This window comes from Artemia franciscana, chromosome 16, assembly GCF_032884065.1.
Source record: "Artemia franciscana chromosome 16, ASM3288406v1, whole genome shotgun sequence".
Classification (NCBI taxonomy): domain Eukaryota; kingdom Metazoa; phylum Arthropoda; class Branchiopoda; order Anostraca; family Artemiidae; genus Artemia; species Artemia franciscana.
In genome coordinates, this window is record NC_088878.1 from 19,378,821 (window position 1) to 19,399,672 (window position 20,852).

The following is a 20,852-nucleotide window of genomic DNA, read 5'->3' on the forward strand; positions in this document are numbered from 1 at the left end:
CTATGTGTGTTATAAAAGTGACACCTTGCAAAATAGATCTTCTGCTTGATTGAAGTACAACAAAATTGTTTTCAGCTTCATAACATTGCTCAATTCCATTTTTATAAGGTTTTAAAGATATGCAAATACATTTCCTAAATTATGAAAAAAACATTGATATGGCTCAAAATTCTACTCAAATAACAGGAATTGCATTTTCAGAACTAAAGGCAGAGAAAAAGCAACTATTAACTGAAAATTAAGGTAAAGATCTGGGTAAAATTCTAGTTAATTGACTTCTTGCTATCTCAGAAAGGGTTTAGGTTAGAAAAATGAAACTTTCATTTTTGAATGAATGTTTTTTCAAAATTTAGGAAATGTAGCCTATTTGCATATCTTTAAAACCTTATAAAATGGAATTAAGCAGAGTTATGGAGCTGAAAACAATTTTGTTGTAGGCTACTTCAATTAAGCAGAAGATCTATTTTGCTAGGGTTCACTTTTATAGCACAAATATTTTGAAAGGTCATCAAAGGTCAGGGCCCTCTAGAGGGAGAAGGAGTGGAGATAGTTGCTTCAAAATACCTTCCCAGGACATACTTTAGTCTTAAGATTCATCCCTGAAAGCTTCATTTTCCTAACTTAAACTGTTTCTGAGATAGCAAGAAGTCAATTAATTAGAATTTTACCAAGATATGGTATAGACCTGTCATGTGGGCAAGTTTCAGGGCCCTCTAGAGGGAGAAGGAGGGGAGGTGGGTAGTCTAAAATACCTTCCTGGGACATACTTTGGCCTATAGACCCATCCCTGAAAGTTTCATTTTCCTAACCTAAACCCTTTTTGAGATAGCAAGAAGTGAATTAACCAGAATTTTACCCTTTCTGGCATATCCAGGCAACATTGTTACCTTAAAATGCCACCTGGAAGCATTCTAGGGATTGACTTCTTCCAGGCAACTTTGTTAAGCTATGTTAAATTGCCACTTGGGAGTATTCTGAGGATTGAATCCTTTTAGGCTTTGTAAACAGGCCTAGGTGAAGTATTACAGATAAGTTGAGGATTTTTGGGCTGCCAAATCATAACTCAGAGAGTTTCTGTAATCCTATGGCAGAGGTAGGCTAGTGTAGACTATTAAGAGTCTATTCTAAAGGTTGGTAATTTTATCCTTCTGGTAGGAACAATATCATTCAAATTTTATTTATGCTGCTCTAATAATACAGGAGCAAAAAATGCTTTTAAAAATTGTCATTAAGAGATAAGATATCAGCTAAATTGCCAGTATAAAGCAAACTAGCCTACTTAGGGAGCCAAAAAAACTTGGATATGCTTAACTGCTTCTTCAGCAGTTGCAAAAGATCTGGCAATGAGTTAAATATGGAATTTAAGCCAGAAATGCCTTTTATGCTTTTTCTATTCTCACCAAAATAAAACACAAATCTCATATTGACTTGCACAAAAACCTCAAGATAAGTTGTAGTAATTGGTCCTTTAGCCTGATGTAGCTGCTTTGAGTGCACAGTTTAGAATGGGAGCTTAAAATTGTCTTGGCAAGCTGCAGGGTTGAGTGTACAACCCACTAGGCAATTCTCTCTTTCTTTATATGCATATTAGATCAAGCTTCACATTAATCTCCTTTCATGACCTATAGTTGAAATTTGAAACTTGCTAGGGAAGTGTTTATTCCACTGGAAACTCACCACCTATTTTTTAACTTCAATTATACAGCCCTGTTTTTTTTTTTGCTCCCCCCCCCCCTTAGCTTGTATCCAGTTTCTAATTGCCATTTAAATTTCATTTTGTCTGTTGCTCATTTCTTGTCAATATTACTGAGGGGTCATAGATAAGCAATTGAGACATCATTGTTAAATAATATGTGCTTGTGTATATATAGCTTGCTGCTACTTATTTTTCTCTGGGAATACAATGTTTGATGTGGCATAAACCAAAGGAAGGATCTGTAGCCCTAGAGAAAACATGTTAAAAAAAACTGATTTTTTATAATTGCACAATAATTATAGCTTACACATTTTACATTCAGTCCTGCACTACTTTACCCCCAACCCTCCTAATATAGAAATATATAGCTGAAGTTACATGTTTACACCTCAACTCCCTGTTAATTGAAGCAACTGTGACAAAGCAAGAATGGGGAAAAGGGTAACAGGTGACAGAATACATTGGAACTATATAGTTTGGGCTATATATTTGCACATTAGATAGGTTGGAGGTAAATTATAGTATAGAGATGCATGCTTTTCCCTTTGGTATGTAGGCTAAGTAGAAGGTCACTTGCACCTGATGCTGTCCCTGTTGTTTTTAGTTGGATGGGAAAAATCCAAAGAAAGCTCCCTTTGAAAAGGAAAGGTGAGATTGCCCAAATGTGAGATTGAATTTGTCAAAGCTTGGAGATTTGCCCCTTCAGTCTATTTAAAGGAAACAGATTCATAATTGAAGCTTTGTTCATTTCAATCTTAAGGGTGACCTATATTTGTGACAATTGATTAAATGGTTGTAAAGGGATACTTTTGTTTATTCATTTGTCTTGTTTGTTTTCTACAAGATTTTTTAAAATCTTGAAATTGATATACATTTCTTACAAATTATTTATTCATACCAGAGGTCCACTTGCAAGTTTGTCACCTACTTTGTAATCCCTGGTTTCACAATTGCATTTAAATTTGTTGAAGCTAGGAAACATAGAACTCCTATCTATTTAAAGAAAATCAATGGATATAAGTAGGTTTTATTGCATTTAAGCCCTAGAGCCATGGCAATTAAAAAAAAATAAAGAAGATTAACTTGAAAATACTGAGCATTAAATAAGCATAATAGTCACAAAGAAAAACAAATAACAAAATTATACTTCTGTGCTCAGTTGCCAACCTGAGCAACCGTCATAAAATTTTTAATCTTGCAAAACATTCACCCCCATTTCATTCACAAGTCATCTCTCGTGACCCTCACTCTTGTCCATACATCAACATTTCAGGGAAATGGAAGGACCATCATACTGGAATTTCTTCATTCTACTTATATTTAATGGGCTTGAAAGAAAGTTTCTATGGCTAAGTCAGTAGGCCAGTAAAGGACCTGGTGGTCCTTTAGCCAGGACGTGCAATAGGAAGCTAGGGGCCAGCCATCCTATGCTTTTGCATGCCCTTCCTACTTACTGTCCCTAGATTTCTCTCAGTACTCATTTAAAGTTGAACCAATTTTAGCTGAGGTTAGTCACATCACCAGCCCCTATCCAAAACCAAATAAACTGGCAATGCCAGGAATTAAACCTGTACCCCTTGGACAAAGCATTCCAACCCAGAGTGCCTACCACTTAGCAAGGAACACAAATGTGACCAGAGAACAACAATTATTTGAAAAAGAAATAGAATATTGAAAAAACAACTCTTGCTATAGTTGTCCCACTACTGTCCCATAAATGCTATAGGCCTATTTTATTTAGACAAATCAATTTAAGACATGTATCAACAAAACTCCATCAGGGATTGTATTTGCTTAAGATACAATCAAGCTATGTGAATGCTTAGCTTTGTGATATTCTAGTCTTGAAATAATAAAAAAAAAAAAAATTTATATGTTCTATTTATTTTCCACCAGCTCATTTGAGCAAAATCATTTGTGACAGCCATATGTCCATGGTTGGCTTAGAACCTCTCTAAAATGCTCTAAAACAGAAGGAATTAAAAAAAAAAAATATTCTGATTGATCAGCATTAAACTGTCCCTTCAATTTAAACAAATGACTGATCCTTCCTTAGGCTCATGTATATTTAATTTGTATATTAAAATCACGCTACTGCTTATCAGCTTACTGTGTCGTTCCCAGCGGGTCTACTACAGTAAAATGGGCAGCTACCGCGCAGTAACTGCAGTTACTAAAAAACCATCGCCTGGAACGCACCCTAAGTTCATAAAATATTTGAATATGCGAGATAAGAGGGACGATCGGAAAACCATTTAGTTTATTCAAATGAAGATAGGAGAATCATCTAAGATGGTTTTCTGTACGCGTACGGAGAAGCATAAATGAAGGGGGAGGGGTCACCATGCACTTTTGAAGTATAGGGCGCAGGGACATCAACTGTTCATAGGCTTAGATTTCTCACAAAATACAATGTCTAAACTGATTATTAAGACTGCCGTAGGATTTATAGTCCCATTTTTGGGGTTAAAATAGTCCATTTTCTCTGAATAATAGTGCTGCAATTACACAGTCATTCTGCTTTTATTTCTTATTGCATTAAATTGAGTTGGGAGCGCTAAAGTTGACCGGTAGGCTTCTTTGTAGTTAGTTATGGCTCATTGGAGTCCAATCGAATAAATTATGCTAGAATTAGAGGGTAGGTTTGCGCAGTCCTGTTTGAAAAAAAAGATCGCAGGGGACCTTTTGGATGGCAGCAGAAAAATTAAGAAACCACAGAATAGAAATAAATAAATTTCGGAGTAGAAATTATCTGTTGGCTTTATTGAGATAAGTATTCCAAATAAACGTTCAAATGGGGATAAGTCCGTTTATTTAGACTGTGAAAATACATACAAAAGTCTAAATATTTCGATCACGCATGCAGCGATCGTCATCAGTAGAAATACTAAAGTATTAAAATTAAAGCTAATATATTCATACGAAGAAAATAATTAACTTGTGATTCATCCACCAGATTTTATTTCTGAGAGAGTTCAATACCCATGGTTCTTTTGAAGTCTTGAGAGTTTAATCTTTCTTCTTTAATCTTGTCTGCATGTAAAATGAGTTTCCAATAAAGGTGGAAAAAGGTGGCTCTGTCTTCTAATTGCAAAAATTGTTTTAAATATATTGTCGTATACCTTATTGGTCTCATCTCCCCATAAACACATAATGTTTCTACTGATGACGACCGCTGTATATGTGATCGAAATATCTGGCCCTTGTGCCAGATTTTCACTATCTAAATAAATGGGCTCTTCCCCATTTGAATGTTTATTTGTCCGTCATAGAAAGGCAGTTCGCTCTGAAAAATTTCTTTCTAGCTATCATCAATGAATGGCCTTAAAAGATGCAGAACTCATTCAATTGTATCTTTTGACCAGTTTTCAGAGCCAAAAGCGATCGGAGGGAACCTATCCATCCCATTTACGCCCCCTTTAATGCCAAGCACCCCTCTCATCACGAAGTATCACATCAAAATTAAAAAACAGGTATTATAATCAGAATATTCGATAAAAAAACACCAAAGAAAGGCACTTTAATCGTTTTTAATTGAAAGGCCCAGAATGTGTGCCTAAAAGAGTTGTACGATAAGTACAGCAAAAAAAAACAAAACATAAAAAACAACAAACATTGAAATATGAAAACAGCCCATTCTTTATGAGTACGTTATAAGTGGAAGTATGGACATGTACTTCGTTGAAATCATGGTCAAACACAGATTTCCAATCTGCACAATTGGATAGAACAAACTGGGCCATGGACATATCAAACCTTGCTTGGACCAGAATTGTATGAGGTTCTAAAATTGCGTCACTTAAAATTATTTTCCTTTGAGCCCCCACCCCCAAACAACTGAAAATTCTATCTCCGACCCTTCTCGTCAATTGTACATGCATGCACTTTGTCTTTGATCCCCTTTGGTCAACAGTACGTATGATCTATCTCTGGTCCCTTTGGTCAACAGTATTTGCTCTGTCCCAGGCCCCTTTTGTCCAGCAGTGGGGGCGATCAGTTTTCATGAAACAATAATCAATAGTGCATAAGTTCCATCTTCTGCCCCTTTTAGTAAGGGGTTAATGCACTCCATCTAAAACCACTTTGGTTGTTAGTGTGTAGGCTTCTATTCTGGCCCACTTTAGTCAATAGTAACTAAGCTCTATTTCTATCCAATTTTGTCCAAAATATGTTCGATTTATCTTCAATTCTCTTTGGTCAACAGAAAGAAAGTTTGCACATTCTTCAAATGGTGTATGATTTTAACACAGTTAATACATGAGGTTTTACATCGCAAAGGGTGATTGAGCTATCAGAGACAACGCTATGGTATTGCCAATAGCAATGGCTTCAATATTTTTCTTTTCCAGAGGCACTTTATATGGAAGGGGTGATCGTATAAACTTTGGAGGGGGCTCATTCAATTGGAAATCAGAAGTTCTAGTGCCCTAAAAGATTCAAAAGTGATCGGAAGGTAACTAGCCCCCTCCTCTGTCTTTGCCCACTTTTCCCCAAATGGCTCCGATGATAATTTTGAGATAACCATTTTGTTCAATATAGTTCAAAGGTCAAATAACTATGTCTCCAAGGTGAAAAAATGTCCTCCGGAGTCCCCAGGGTGATGCTGTAAGTTATGCAATTTGCCCATTGTCAACATACAAGGTTTTTATGGAAGGGGTGGTCGTAAGAACTCCGGAGGAGGCTTATTCGATTTGAAACAGAGAGTTCTAACTCCCTTTTTAAGGGTCAAAGTGTTTGGAGAGCAGTCAGCCGACCCTCCCACGCCTCCTTTTTTACCCAAATACTTCAAATAAAATTCGGAGATAACCATTTTGTTCAAAATGGTCTGAAGGTCAAATAACTATGGTTCCGGGATTGACACCTTCCCAGGTCTCGGGGCAAGGGCTAAACATTGTGCTAAATGCCCATTGTTAAAGCATAGGGTTTTTATGGAAATGATGGTCGCGTAAACTTTGGAGGGAGCTCATTCAATTGGAAATCGAAAATTCTAGTGCCGGACGATTAGAGGGTTGAAAGTGATTGAAGCCCCCTGCTCACGCCCTTTTTTCCCCAATGCAGCCAATCAATATTTTAAGATAGCCATTTTATCTCAAAATAGTTCAATAATCGAATAACTATAACTCAGAAGTTGACAAACCCTCTACAGCCCCCGGGGCAAGGCCTGTTACTTTTTCAACTTGCCGTTGCCCATTGTTACCATATGAGGTTTTGTAAAAGGGGTGTCGTATAAACTTGGAGGGGATTAATTCGATTATGAATCAAAAGTTCTATGGGCAACGAGCCAACTCCCCCCCCCCAGCCCCCACGAAAAAGACTGTAAGTTATGCAAGCTGCTTATTGTTAGCATATAAGGCTTTAATGGAAGGAGTGATCGAATAAACTTTGGTTGAAAAAAATATTTTGGTGCCTTTATTAAGAGTAAAAAATGATCAAAAGGCATTCTGCCCCCCCCCTCGCCCTTTTCTCCAAATTAATCAGATACAAATTTTGAGATAGCTATTTTGTTCAAAATGGTTCAAAGGTCAAATAACTAAGCCTCCGGGGTTGACAAACTTCCCCCTAGCCTCCAGGGTTGACACACTTCCCATTAGCCTCTGGGTAAGGGCTATAACTTGTACAATTCGCCCATTGTTAACACATTAGGATTTTTATTAAAAAAGACGGCATGTTTGATCCTAGGTCTCCAGAAAGGCTTTGAGTATTAACGTGAAACATTGGAAAATGTCGAAGGGCATGTTATACTAAATAAAAATGCACTATATGCATCCAGTTTATAAAAAAGAATGATTTGCAATATTTTAAGAATGTCTTTTTAATTGCAATTCCTTCAAAAATGTTTGATCAAAATTTTAAATAGGCATCTTGTTCAAAAAAGTCAAATGCTAAAATAACTATTCCTATGGGGATGACATAGCCCCCTAATGCTTTTCATAGGGATGCTGTAAACAATAAAAGCTACTGTGTCGGTGCTGATTCTCAGAAAAACGTATCATAAATAACTAAGGAACGGCTGAGGGTGTTAATTTAAAATCTCAGGAGATGTCGAAGAGTTATCAGAGGGTAACCAGTCCCCCTTGCCCTTTTTAGAAGCTCTTTCCTCTCATCACTGATAAAAATTAAAAAAAAAATAATTTCGTTCAAAACAGTCAAAAGGTCTAGTAACTATGCCTCCAGAGATGCAATATCCCACAGTTCACAAGGTAAGGATTATAAATTGTGCAATTTGCCCTTTTTTTCATGCAGGATCTATCATTACGAAAAAAAGGGGTTTTTTGATTATAAGTTTGTTCAAAAAACCTAAGAATATGTAAGGTCCAGGGAATGTTGAGGGGTATGTTAAACTAAATCTAATGGTGCTATGTTCATCCTTTTTATGAAAAGGTGTATTAGCAATTTCACAAGAAAAGCTGTGGGAATTAAGTTAAAACTCTCAGAGTATGCTGAGGAAGATGTTAGAAAGTGACCGGAGGGCAACCAGTCCCCCTCTAATTTCCTTTTCAGCTGCCCTCCCTTCGCAGATATCTGATAAAAAAATTTGAAAAGCCACCCTGTTCAAACTAGTCGATAAAGTCACATAACTACACCTCCGGGTATGACTTAACCCCCCACAGCGCCTTGGGCAAGTGTTGTAAGTTATATAAGTTGCCCATTGATTATATACAAGGTTGGATATTGGGGAAAGGAAGCATGTTTGACCCTGAGTCTTTAAAAAGGCTAATAATATTACGATAAAACCTTCAGAAAATATTGAGGGGGTGTCGAGCAAGATCAAAGCACCTAATATGCAGGAGGGCTTTCAAAAGGACACAACAGCAATATCTAAGTAACGGCTAAGGGTATTAAGCTGAAACTTTAAAGGCAGGTTGAAAAAGGAACGAAGGGCAGTCGTACCTCCCCCATCTTGCCCTTTTAGGTTCTCTCCCTAACACCGATAGAGATTTTAAAAAGCTACTTTATTCGAAATAGTCAAAAAGTTTAATAGCTAAGCCTCCGGGGATGTCATGCCTCTGCAGCTTCCGAAGCGAGGAATGTAAATTATCACCAATTTTGTAATTTAGAATTTATCATTAGGAAAGGGGGAAATGTTTGATCCTGAATGTTTCCAAAAAGGCTAAGGGTAAAATATCAGGAAATGTTGAGTGGTATGTTGAGCTAAATCAAAAGAAACTTTATGTATCCAAGTTTTAAAAAGGGTCTATCTGCAATATCTTAGGAACAGGTGAGGGTATTAACTTGAAACTTTCAGGATAAATATTGCTACTGTTACTATTGCGGCTGCAAAAAAAAAGACTGGTTGCGACTGCAACCGTGACTACTTCCCACTGTGACTATGACTGTTTGAAATTGCTGATTCATCCATTTGTGACTACTTTCAGGGAATACTGAACTTCGAAACTTTAAAATTGAAAATGACATCAGTATGGTGTTTTTATACATTGATGAAACTTTCACGTTCATCACATCTTCACCTTAACTTATCCCTAGTCTTAGCGGTTTAGCCTTCTTAACATTAATTCAACAAGGGCTAAGAGCTCATATGGCACTTGTGACGAGGTCGGAAGATCCAGGAGCCAAGAGCTCATACGGGATGAGCTCTAGAAAAATTCTATGAATCAATAGATTGATTTAAAAGGAAAATCAGAAGCTTAATGCAGGTCGGGATTTAAAATAAGAGTTCTGAGACAAGAGGTCCTTCTAAATATCAAAATTCATTAAGATCCCATCACCCACTCGCAAGTAAAAAATACCTCATTTCTTCTAATTTTTCCTCTCCCTTCAGCCCCCCAGATGGTCGAATCAGGGAAAACGACTTTATCAAGTCAATTTGTGCAGGTCCCTGACACGCTTACCAATTTTCATCATCCTAGCACGTCCAGAAGCACCGAACTCGCCAAAGCACTGGAACCCCCTTAACTCCCCCAAAGAGAGCGGATCCAGTCCAGTTACGTCAATCACGTATCAACGACATTTGTTTATTCTACCCACCAAGTTTCATCCCGATCTCTCCACTCTAAGTGTTTTCTAAGATTTCTGGTTTCCCCCTCCAACTCCCCCCAATGTCACCAGATCTGGTTAGGATTAAAAATAAGAGTTCTGAAGCAAGAGTTCTTTCCATATATAAAATTTCATTAAGATCCGGTCACCCGTTCTTAAGTTAAAAATACCTCAATTTTTCTAATTACCCCCCCCCCCCAAAGATAGCAGATTCAGTCCAGTTATGTCAACCACGTATCTAGGACTTGTGCTCATTCTTCCCACTAAGTTTCATCCCGACTCTAAGTGTTTTCCAATATTTCCCGTTTCCCCCTCCAACTCTCCCAATATCAAAAGACACGGTCGGAATTCAAAATTCCTCCCATTAAGTTTCATCCCTATCTCTCCACTCTAAGCGTTTTCCAAGATTTCTCTCTCCCCCTCCAACCCCCTATGTCCCCGGATCCAAATCAAATTGAAAAATAAGCATCTGAGACATAAGATCTTTCTATATATCAAACTTCATTAAGATCCGATCACCCATTCGCAAGATAAAGATCCCTCAATTTTCACGTATTCTAAGATTTTCGGTTTCCCTCTCCAGCCCCCTCTAATGTCACTGGATCTGGTCGGGATTTAAAATAAAAGCTCTGAAGCACACGATTACTCTAAATATCTGATTTCATTAAGATATGATCACCCGTTCGTTAGTACCCCTCCCCCCCAACTCCCCCGAAGAGAGTGGATCCAGTCCGGTTTAGTCAATCATGTATCTTGGACTTATTCTTCCCACCAAGTTTTATCCTGATCTTTCCCTATCTCCCCCCAATGACACTGGATCCGATCGGAATTTAAAATATGAGATCTGAGTTACGAGGGTCCTTCTAAATATGAAATTTCATTACGATCCGATCACTCCTCCGTAAGTTAAAAACACCTCATTTTTTCTAATTTTTCAGAATCCACCCTCCCCCCAGCTCCCCCAAAGAGAGCGGATCCGTCCCGGTTATGTCAATCTCGTATCTAGGACTTTCGCTTATTTTTCCCATCAAGTTTCATCCTGATCCCTTCACTTCAAGCGTTTTCCAAAATTTTAGGTCTCCCCCTCCAACTCCCCCCAATGTCAACGGATCTGATCGGGGTTTAAAATATGAGCTCAGAGACGCGATATCCTTCTAAATATCAAATTTCATTAAGATTCGATCAACCGTTCGCAAGTTAAGAATACCTTATTTTTTCAATTTTTTCCCGAATTAACCGCCCCCCAACTCCCCCCAGATGGTCAAATCGGAGAAAGAACTATTTCTAATTTAATTTGTTCTAGTCCCTGATATGCAAATTTCATCGTCCTAACTGATCTGGAAGTGCCTAAACTAGCAAAACCGGGACAGACAGACCGACGGAATTTGTGACGCTATATCTCCCTTGGTAAATACCAATTACCATAAAAACTTATTCTTGCCCCAGAACTATCAAAACATCTAAAATTCATTCATTTTGATAACATTTTTATTTAGGATATTTAAACCATCACCATAATCTAAGTTATAGGATAGTTTAGCTTCCCCACCTGATTCCGTTTTCCCCCATTGTCTCTGCCGTGCTTCTTAGGACAAAGTCCATCAAAATCATCCATATAAATGGGGATAGGATACTAACCTGCTTAAATCTTGATTTTATGCGAAACCAGCTAGTAACATCATTTCATACTGCAACAATGTTTTTCAAACAGTTCGTGGTAACGAACAGTAAGGAGCGACCCGGCTCAATAGTAATAAAAACTCTAAAAAATGGAATTTTTATACCAATAGTTACATAAAAAGAATTGCATTTTAATGCTGATTTTAATCATATAAGTTTCATCAAGATTAGTTTTACCCATCAAAAGTTACGAGCCTGAGAAAATTTTCCTCATTTTAGAAAATAGGAGGAAACACCCCCTAAAAGTCGTACAATCTTAACAAAAATCACACCATCACATTCAGCGTATCAGAGAACCTTATTTTAGAAGTTTCAATCTCCTATCTACAAAAATGTGGAATTTCGCATTTTTTGCCATAAGACAAATCACGGATCATGATCGTCACGGATCAATCGCGGATCACAAATCACGGCGTGTTTATTTGCCTTTTCGTTGTTTTTTTTCTCCATAGGTGATCGTATCGACTCAGTGGTCCTAGAATTTCGCGAGAGGGCTCATTCTAACGGAAATTAAAAGTTCTAGTGCCCTTTTTAAGTGACCAAAACATTAGAGGGCACCTAGGCCCCCTCCCACGCTCATTTTTTCCCAAAGTCACCGGATCAAAATTTTGAGATAACCATTTTATTCACCGTTGTCGGAAAACCTAATAACTATGTCTTTGGGGACGACTTACTCCCCCGCAGTCCCTGCGGGAGGGGCTGCAAGTTACAAACTTTGACCTGTGTTTATATTTTGTAATGGTTACTGGGAAGTGTACAGACGTTTTCAGGGGGATGTTTTTGGTTGGGGGGGGGGGTACGTGGGAGGATATTTCCATGGGGGAAGAAACTTTCAATGAAGGGGGCGCAGGATTTTCTAGAATTATTTAAAAAAACAATGAAAAAATAAATATGAAAAGTTTTTTCTACTGAAAGTGAGGAGCAGCATTAAAACGAACAGAAATTATTTCGCATATGAGGGTTTTACCTCCTCGTAATACCTCGCTCTTTACGCTAAAGTATTTTTAGTAATTTCAACTATTTATTCTACGGCCTTTGGGATTCATGGGTCATTCTTAAGGAATTGGGATAAAATTTAAGCTTTAGCGTGAAGAGCGAGCTATCGACGAGGGGTGAACCCACTCATATACGCAATAAAACACGAATACAGAAGTTCGTTACGTAAGTTACGGATATTTTTTACTAATGAAAACGTTCGTAAAAAGTTAAAAGTTCTAGTTGCCTTTTTAAGTAATCAAAAAATTGGAGGGCAATCAGGCCTCCTCCCTCGCCCCTTTTTTATCAAAATCTTCCGATTAAAACTATGAGAAAGCCATTTAGCCAAAAAAATTAAAATGCAAATTTCGCTTTAATTATTTATGTGCGGAGAGCCAAGATCAAAACATGCATTATTCAAAAACGTCCAGATATTAAATAAAAATTTTTTTTTTAAATGAAAGTAAGGAGCGACATTAAAACTTAAAACGAACAGAAATTACTCCGTATAAAAAAGGGGCTTTTCCTCCTTATCGCCCCGCTCTTTACGCTAAAGTTTTTTACTGTTTTAAAAACTAGAGTTAAGAGAAAGAGTGGAACTTTAGCGTAAAGAGCGAGGCGTTGAGGAGGAAAAGCCCCTTTCATATACGGAGTTATTTCTGTTCGTTTCAAGTTTTAATGTCGCTCCTTACTTTCATTTAAAAAAACTTGTTTTTTTTATTTATCTCACACATAGCGCTAATCACTTTAGTGGATTTATCTGGTATACAATAAGAGTATAAGACCTTTGCCAAATGTCTTCTATAAGCTGAAGCAAACACTTGATCATAATTTATAAAACTGAGGGCTAGAAGAATATTGATGATGACTTTGGCATTTCTCAATTAAAGGGGAAAATTTAAACAATGCATCCCTAACCATCTTCAGGTCAAAAAAATACAATGACACTAAGTAATTTGCTTCCTTCATGAACAGCCTCTATACACCCACCTAATATACGGGTTTAATTAGAGTTTTCACAAAATCTATAATTGTTTCCTCTTTATCAAAAATCATATTCATGATCTTCAGTATTATAGATATAACTAAATAAAAAACATATTTAAAAATTCATTTACCGAACTATCAGCTTCTGGGATACTGTAATTAGTTCTCCCTCACAAAATAAATCCTCTTTCAAATCCGACACGTCACAAACTTTTTCATTATTTTTTATATTAGTAATAGTTACTGACTTAAAATTAAAAGAATAGAACACAAGTGCTTCATAGTTGCTAAAATTGAAGAAATAAAAGATACGTCGTTCACTTTCAGTCAATGGAGGCCACAAATGATCTACAGACCTGTTCCACAATCACATCACGCAGCTCCTAAGAGAACCTTTTTTAGATCTTATAGGTGTTGGAAGACATGCTAGTTGGTTTGAAGCTAAGACGATGATACACAGAAACAATGAACAGCAGCTATTAGTGATGTTCACTTGACTTTGAAGGATTAAGGCAGCGTTTCTTAACCCCAAAACGAACAGATCCATTAGCCAAGTTTGAAATTTCAGGAAAAATGTTTCCAACACGGAAACAGAATAACTTCATAAGGAAATAGGAGAAAACTATTTGGTGGATCGTACGTCCTCCTACAAAACAGTGAACGAAAATGCTGTTTAAAACAAAGTGGGAAGATCGGCTTAAGAAAAATTACACAATAAACGCGAAACTGACTATGATGAATACAAACTAGCTTCCACACCACATTCTGCCACAGTTTCAGTTGATTAAAGCTACCATTAATTTACCAAAAGTAATATAATTATTTTTCATTGACAAATATATACAAATATATTTTTGTATACATATATTTATTCTAGATGAACACTTATAAATACTAGCTGCCATAAAATAAAGGTCACAAATACAAGAAAATATAAACCGACACTTCGTTGAGAACTAGAAAACTTAACAAATCAAAAAGGAAACTTCACTTACAATATGAATCAGAAACATAATCACTGTCTTTTCTTTTCTTTTTCAAGTTTTGATATGAAAGTTTCAACTACGATATTGCTAAAGAAAAGAATAAGAAAACAGAACGGGAAAAACTTTTACAAACCAAATAGCCATAGTCCAAGGAATTGATGTCATGCGAAAAATAAGTGATACTTGGTTACGTAAATGGTTGACATAAACGCAACTCACTAAAATATACACACAAAAGCAATATTAATTAGAATGTTAAAATCGTAAAATATTAAGAAAAGAATATTAACATGTAGGGTAAATATTACTGAAAGGGTTGAACTGAAAATACTTATCAAATAACTTTTAGCTTAACGATTTAAATTTAGCGCCGAAGATTTTTGTGATATCTTCTTGCAAATCAGAAAGTTAAAACAAAATTACATGTAACTTTACGCGAGACGACTTACGACAAAATCTTCAAAGCAACTTGAGTAGAGAAAGTTCTTTCTATTCATAATACATTAAATACCTTATTCAATATGAGGCAAATATCTAACTATAAAGGTAAGAGACTTAGCTAAAATTTAAAACTAGGTAAAAAGCAAATGACTGATTGATGGTAAAAATATGTCTGCTTCTGAGCCATAGATTAGTCATACTAACCATTTTGCCAACTTTGATGAGCATGTGCGTAATTTTCTATGGGGCAGGGGGAGCAAATGCCCACTCTAGACTTCAGTTTGCCCCCCCCCCCCCGAGATGAAATTTAGTTTCTGCAAAAAATCTTGTCAAAACTATGATAAGTCTGCATAATTCAAGCATCCAGAGAAACATGTCAGTTTCCTTTGATTTGGGAAAATTGGCTCAGACTTTGCCCCACCCCACCCCCCCCGGATTTTCACGAAATTACACCACTGCTGGTGAGCTGTTTCAAGGAAAGAAGCCTTTCTGCCACCTCACGTTGCTGCCCATATTTGTCCATTTTACATTATCAAATACAATTAAATAATATTTTATTTAAAAATATCTTCAATAAATATCACGGAAACTTCTTTGTTGAAATATAATACGATAGACTGGGATCGAATTTGACTAAGCTTTTAAACAAGTAGTAGTGCAGAGAAGGTCAAATGATAGCAGTAAAGATCGAATGCCTATGAGATACGCGCCAGTCGACAATCTTCCTAGTTTGAATTATCTATGACCTCATCTTCAGGTTTTTAACGTAACTATAACGACATTCAAAAATACTAGTACCAAGAGTGTGACAGTGGCTCCTAGTTACATTAAAACATTCAAAATTTGAGCTGCAAAAGCACCAAGATGCGGCTTTATAATGGTGCAAAGACCTTAAAATACGTCTAAATATCACTATTTAATATGGTCTCCAAACATCTTTAAATTGAGGCAGACACAATATTCCGAGTTTTGATTAGAGGACCAAGAAGAATTACCCACATACAAATATATCGAATTAATAACATTTTGTCCACGGGATATCTAAATAATGTTCTTTCTTATTTGTAGGTTACTTATAAATCTTTTTTTATTTTTTATTTTGCTCTAAGTTCTGGCTTCAGTTCTATACTTATTAGTTTCCAGTAGCTTCTGATTCAATCCAATGGTCTAAATTATTCATGACTCGAAATCATGGAAAAAAAAAAAAAAAAAAAAAATCCACATTAAATGATAGTTTTTCTAATCAAGATGGTCATTGTTGCTGTTGCCGAGCTTTCAGTTTACATAAAAATAAATCATTATTTTCCTGAGAACACTAGTTCGAAATAGTCATCAAGTTTTCTGAAATTGCAAGATAGCAAATATTACTCAGCTGATTATATAACTTGGTGTTATTCATACAATTCAATTTATCTCATTTCGAACTTTAAAACACTACACTGAAAATTACCAAGTTCAGTTTTATACGAGCATGGGCTAGGAAAACTGGTTACTCTTTGGTCATAGGTTTTGTCTATTCTAAGAAAATAGAGATTTCCTTTCTTGAAGAAAGGGTTTTATTCAGGGTTTTAACCCTTCAACCTCAGAAAGGGAAGAGGGTGACCATAAAAAGGCAGAAGACCGGTAGAGCGAGAAATGAACAAGAGAACAAAACTTCTTCATTATATTGCAATGGAAGTAAATATCTGCATTTCATAGATCCAAGAATGGTAGCACACGTGGGTCTGAAACAGTTGACCGAAGACTGTAGTCGTAAATTCTTTTTACCATCTCAAATAAATTCATTTCATTACTTTCAAGCAATTGGCGTTTCTTCTTCTTTTCCAAGGTACTGTAAACTGTAAAATTAAAATAGTTAGTTAAAAATTATGGAATTATAAAGAAAAAAATACACTTTCTTTTCAGCTCCAAAATCTAATTCCTTTGGACTTCACTTCGAGGCAAGTTTAAAATCTGATTTTTTCTTTTAAGCCAAAACTAACCACAATTTTAACTAAAAATTATACATATACATTTTTGGCTTATTTTATAGATGGTAAACCCTAAAGGCTTCGTACCTTTCTAAAATAAATTCCAGGTTAGGACCATACTGGGTGGGGGATTTTTGCAGGTTAGGGATGGGACACAATAAAAAATAAAAGGGTTGTTAGAGTTTCGTGATTTGCGTCTTTCCCAAACTACTTTAATGGGAGGGGGGAAGGATGTGGATGGGGTTATAAACGAATATTCAGAGGCCCCATCTGTCCTCACCGCCTAAATGAAAATATGATTGAGCATCCAACTGCCAATTTTGAATCTTATACATACCTTTTCTACACACCCTAGGAAGACAAAAGAATTATCTGACACTAAAACATCTTTTTTTTATTTCTTGATATTCTTCATTTACAAAAAATTTTTACCTTAATATAGGCATATGGTTTTTAGAAATCCAGCGTAGGGATAATTTTTTTAATAACGTGAAACTCTTGGTTGAAAATAAACGTAGCTATTTATCAAGAGCAAGGGATAAGTTCCTTTTCCTTTTATTAAAAATGAGAGATCAAGACTAAGTTTAAGATATAAACTTCCTGAGATTGCCAATAAATATAAACTATTTGATTTAATAAGTGAATCACCATCACTCTATACATATAAAAAGAAATTGAAAGAGATAGTTCTTTCTGCCTATAGTAGCGGGGATTGAATGTAAAGTGATTTATTTATAAATTAGCTTATAAGTCCCATCCGTGTCTCCATGAGTCATTTTTTTCCGCTTCTTCTCTCTCTCTCTCTCTCTCTCTCTCTCTCTCTCTCTCTCTCTCTCTCTCTCTCTCTCTCTCTCTCTCTCTCTCTCTCTCTCTCTCTCTCTCTCTCTCTCTCTCTCTCTCCTCTCTCTCTCTCTCTCTCTCTCTCTCCTCTCTCTCTCTCTCTCTCTCTCTCTCTCTTTCTCTATGTACTCCGCATGAGTTTTTGAGGTGTAATTCCTTCTTCCTTTTTCTTTCTCTATTGTTAAAGGAGACAAAACGAGATGTCTCCCTGTCTCCTTTCTATAAGATTTATGTATATCATTTCTTGTTTAATAGTCAAGTCTAAGTCTATATAGTCAATCATACAAAACATTATTTCACATGTGATCAATACACAAAATTCAAAAGTTATTGAAATGGAAGGTTTTATAATTGATCACGAGAGCCTTCTCCCGATCCTGGTTAAAAACGACTACCCTTTAAAAAGGTATTTTAGTACTTTTTAAAGTTTTGTCTTTCCAGGTATTACAGAAACTTTTAAAGAAATCATTCGTGGGGAAGTTTTCACATATGCATCAATGCTACCGTCAGTTAATGACTTGTTGATTCCTCTCCCCGTTTTGGACCAAGAAAAAAAATTTATGCTACCCCCCCCCCCATAGGAAATACGAATAAGAACGACACGACAATTATCGTTTAGAGAAACCATCCAATAGGCTTTTACGCAAATGGAAATCAGTATGAAACTTTCAGTCGAACCTATTTCCAGTGAATGATAATGAGGAAAAACTTCTTAAGCAATCACCTCATTCGATGAAAATACAGATTTTTACCAAACGTTACGAATTCGTCCTTAGTTTTAGTACAAGTCAACAGCTCAGACTATATTAAAGGGACTGAAATGAGAGTTTGAGGAATAAAAAAAAGAGTAAATGCTCTAAAAAAGCAAAAGTTTGGACACCAGAGCATTTTCATGTTAGTTAGTGGAGCTACATTCGGTCAAAACAAGAGTTTTTTGGTTAGGTATCACAGTCAAGTAAACAATACTATAACACACAGTGATAACATACAGAATACTATATAACTACATAACACTATATAACTATAACTATATAACACTAGAATACTATAACACACACTATAACACAATATAGAAACAGAGTGTTAACGACTTCAGCCTTTCCCATATTTATTTAATAGATCAGTGATCCTTGAGCATTCTAGTTAAAAATATAAGTTGTATTTTAAGTTAGCGAAATTAGTGAATCATTTTAGCTTAGTAAAATTCGAGGTAATTATTATTTAAACTCAATGACAGTAGTTGCCGGTTTTTTGACAACTCTCTATCGAAACCATTCATGCAAGTTCCAAATAGCACAACACATGAGGTTTTAGCTATTGGATGGCAAATGAAGAAAAGTAATAACAAAAAAAGGGATTCAAGCTGATGGATAGCATTTTTCTCTTTTTGCACAACATTCAGACCACTGTTGCGAAATATAAACGTATATTTAGCAAAAAATTACAAAAATCCTGCGTAAGATACTTTTAGAGGATGTAAAAGTCGTTTTTTTTTTCTTTTTAGGATGAGCGCGCTCAAGGTTTTCCCGTGAAAAGGCAAACAATAAAAATGGTAAAATAAAAAAGTCATGTGTACACAATAGCCTCAAAATTCCTCTTACGAAACTAGGCGAACAAGTGAAAATCACATCGTCCAGATCAAGAACGTATCAAGTATTTTTTTCGGGGGGGGGGGGTAAAACTTTTAAAAACGCATCAAAAGATTGTTTATATTCAGGGTTGTTACGTTTTTACGAGCCAGACAAACATTTCAGAGGGATGGGGGGTCAAGCCCCCTAACCTCCTGGATACGGCATTGGTCAATATATTCAAAGCAAATACCGCGTTTCCTTCGCAAAAAAACAAAAGCAATCAATTTGTAAGCTTAGTATTTTTCGTAGAGCTTACCTTTCTTCGTTATCATCTGCACAACCTTCTTCGGCCACAAGTAAAGCGTATTCCTCTGCGGCATATCTATCCCAATCTGATACCTATAAATTAAAGAAAAAAAAGTTAAAAATAGAGTAGGTATGAAATTTCCTGTGAAGACATTTTTTTAGAATAATTAAATATTCCGTTGTGTATGGCCCAAATTCCAACAAGGTAAACAGTTCTCATCCTTATAATACTTTTCACTTATCAAGACTTTAATTTCGAATTGGTTATTCGCATAACCAATTGCATAAGAGTGTCCCCTTGAAATTTTTCATGAAACCTAAAATACTCTGAAAAAGTTGGTGAGTTTAGAGATCATGAGCTCAGAAGGGTATAATTAGCCTACCTTTCTTCAAAAATTCGTTTTCTGAATCCTTGTATATAAAATGAGCAACTGGTCATAGCCTTGAGCCCCTGCCCCAGTGCCGTAACTTCATCAAAATCCTGGGGGGGGGGGGCAAAGTTGGAGGCAATTTTCCCACATGTAGCGAAAAGACAGTGAAAAAGGAAAATGAGCCATATATTATCTTAAGGGCAAAACTGACCTATAGTCTATACGAAAGAAAACTGACTTGTTTCTTGGAATGGTTGAATAATGCAGGCTTATCTTAGTTTTGACTAGTTTTTTTGCAGAAAGTAAATTTCAGCAGAGGGGGGGACAACTTGAGGTAGGGGAGGGGGGTAATGAGGTATGGGAGGCAAATTACGCCCCTGTCCTGCTCTGATGACTGCTGAGTCGCTTTTTTCTACGAGGGTTCCAGGGGGCAAACATTGGCGCGACAGGGGGACTAGCTGTTATTCACTAATTTTTTGGCTCGGAAAAAGGGCATTAAAACTTGAGAATTGGGATTTACACTCGCATGACACCCTTCCGATGACCATTGGTCCGATATACTTACCATACACTTACCCAGGTGGAGGAAAAGAACGAACACGCACCATGACGCCTCAAAATATCCAATTTTTAGTTTCGTCATTAGAGCCTGAAAATTCTATTAGTGATTTCTTGTGAACCCAGTACCTAATGGTGAACCTTGCTAGATTGGACCTTTATTAGGGCAGAGGAGGTTTCTCCCCTTTTCTAAAATCATGCACATTATATGCCCTAATAGCTTTTGATTTGATACCTTCAAACTGAATAAAAAAAATATTTGGTATCACCAAGAAAAGCACAAATTCTTTCTTTTGTGTATATTAAAAAAAGTAAGGAGCAACATTAAAACTTAAAAACAGAAATTACTCCGTAAATTGGGGGCTGCCATTCGTCGACCCCCACTTTTTACGCAAAAGTCTTAAAGTTCTTTAAAACACTTTTCATTCAAATTCAAAGTCCTTTGTGTTTGAGAAGTTTTTTTAAGGAATTGAAAC

General features: G+C 36.3%; 1 long non-coding RNA gene across 1 annotated transcript; it reads right to left on the reverse strand.

The window, feature by feature from the left end:
* Positions 1-14,182: 14,182 nt before the first annotated feature.
* On the reverse strand, positions 14,183-20,083 carry LOC136037182 (uncharacterized). The gene is made up of 2 exons (XR_010619878.1): positions 19,458-20,083; positions 14,183-16,598 (listed from the first exon to the last, which is right to left on the reverse strand). It is a non-coding gene; the product is annotated as an uncharacterized LOC136037182 (long non-coding RNA).
* Positions 20,084-20,852: the final 769 nt, after the last annotated feature.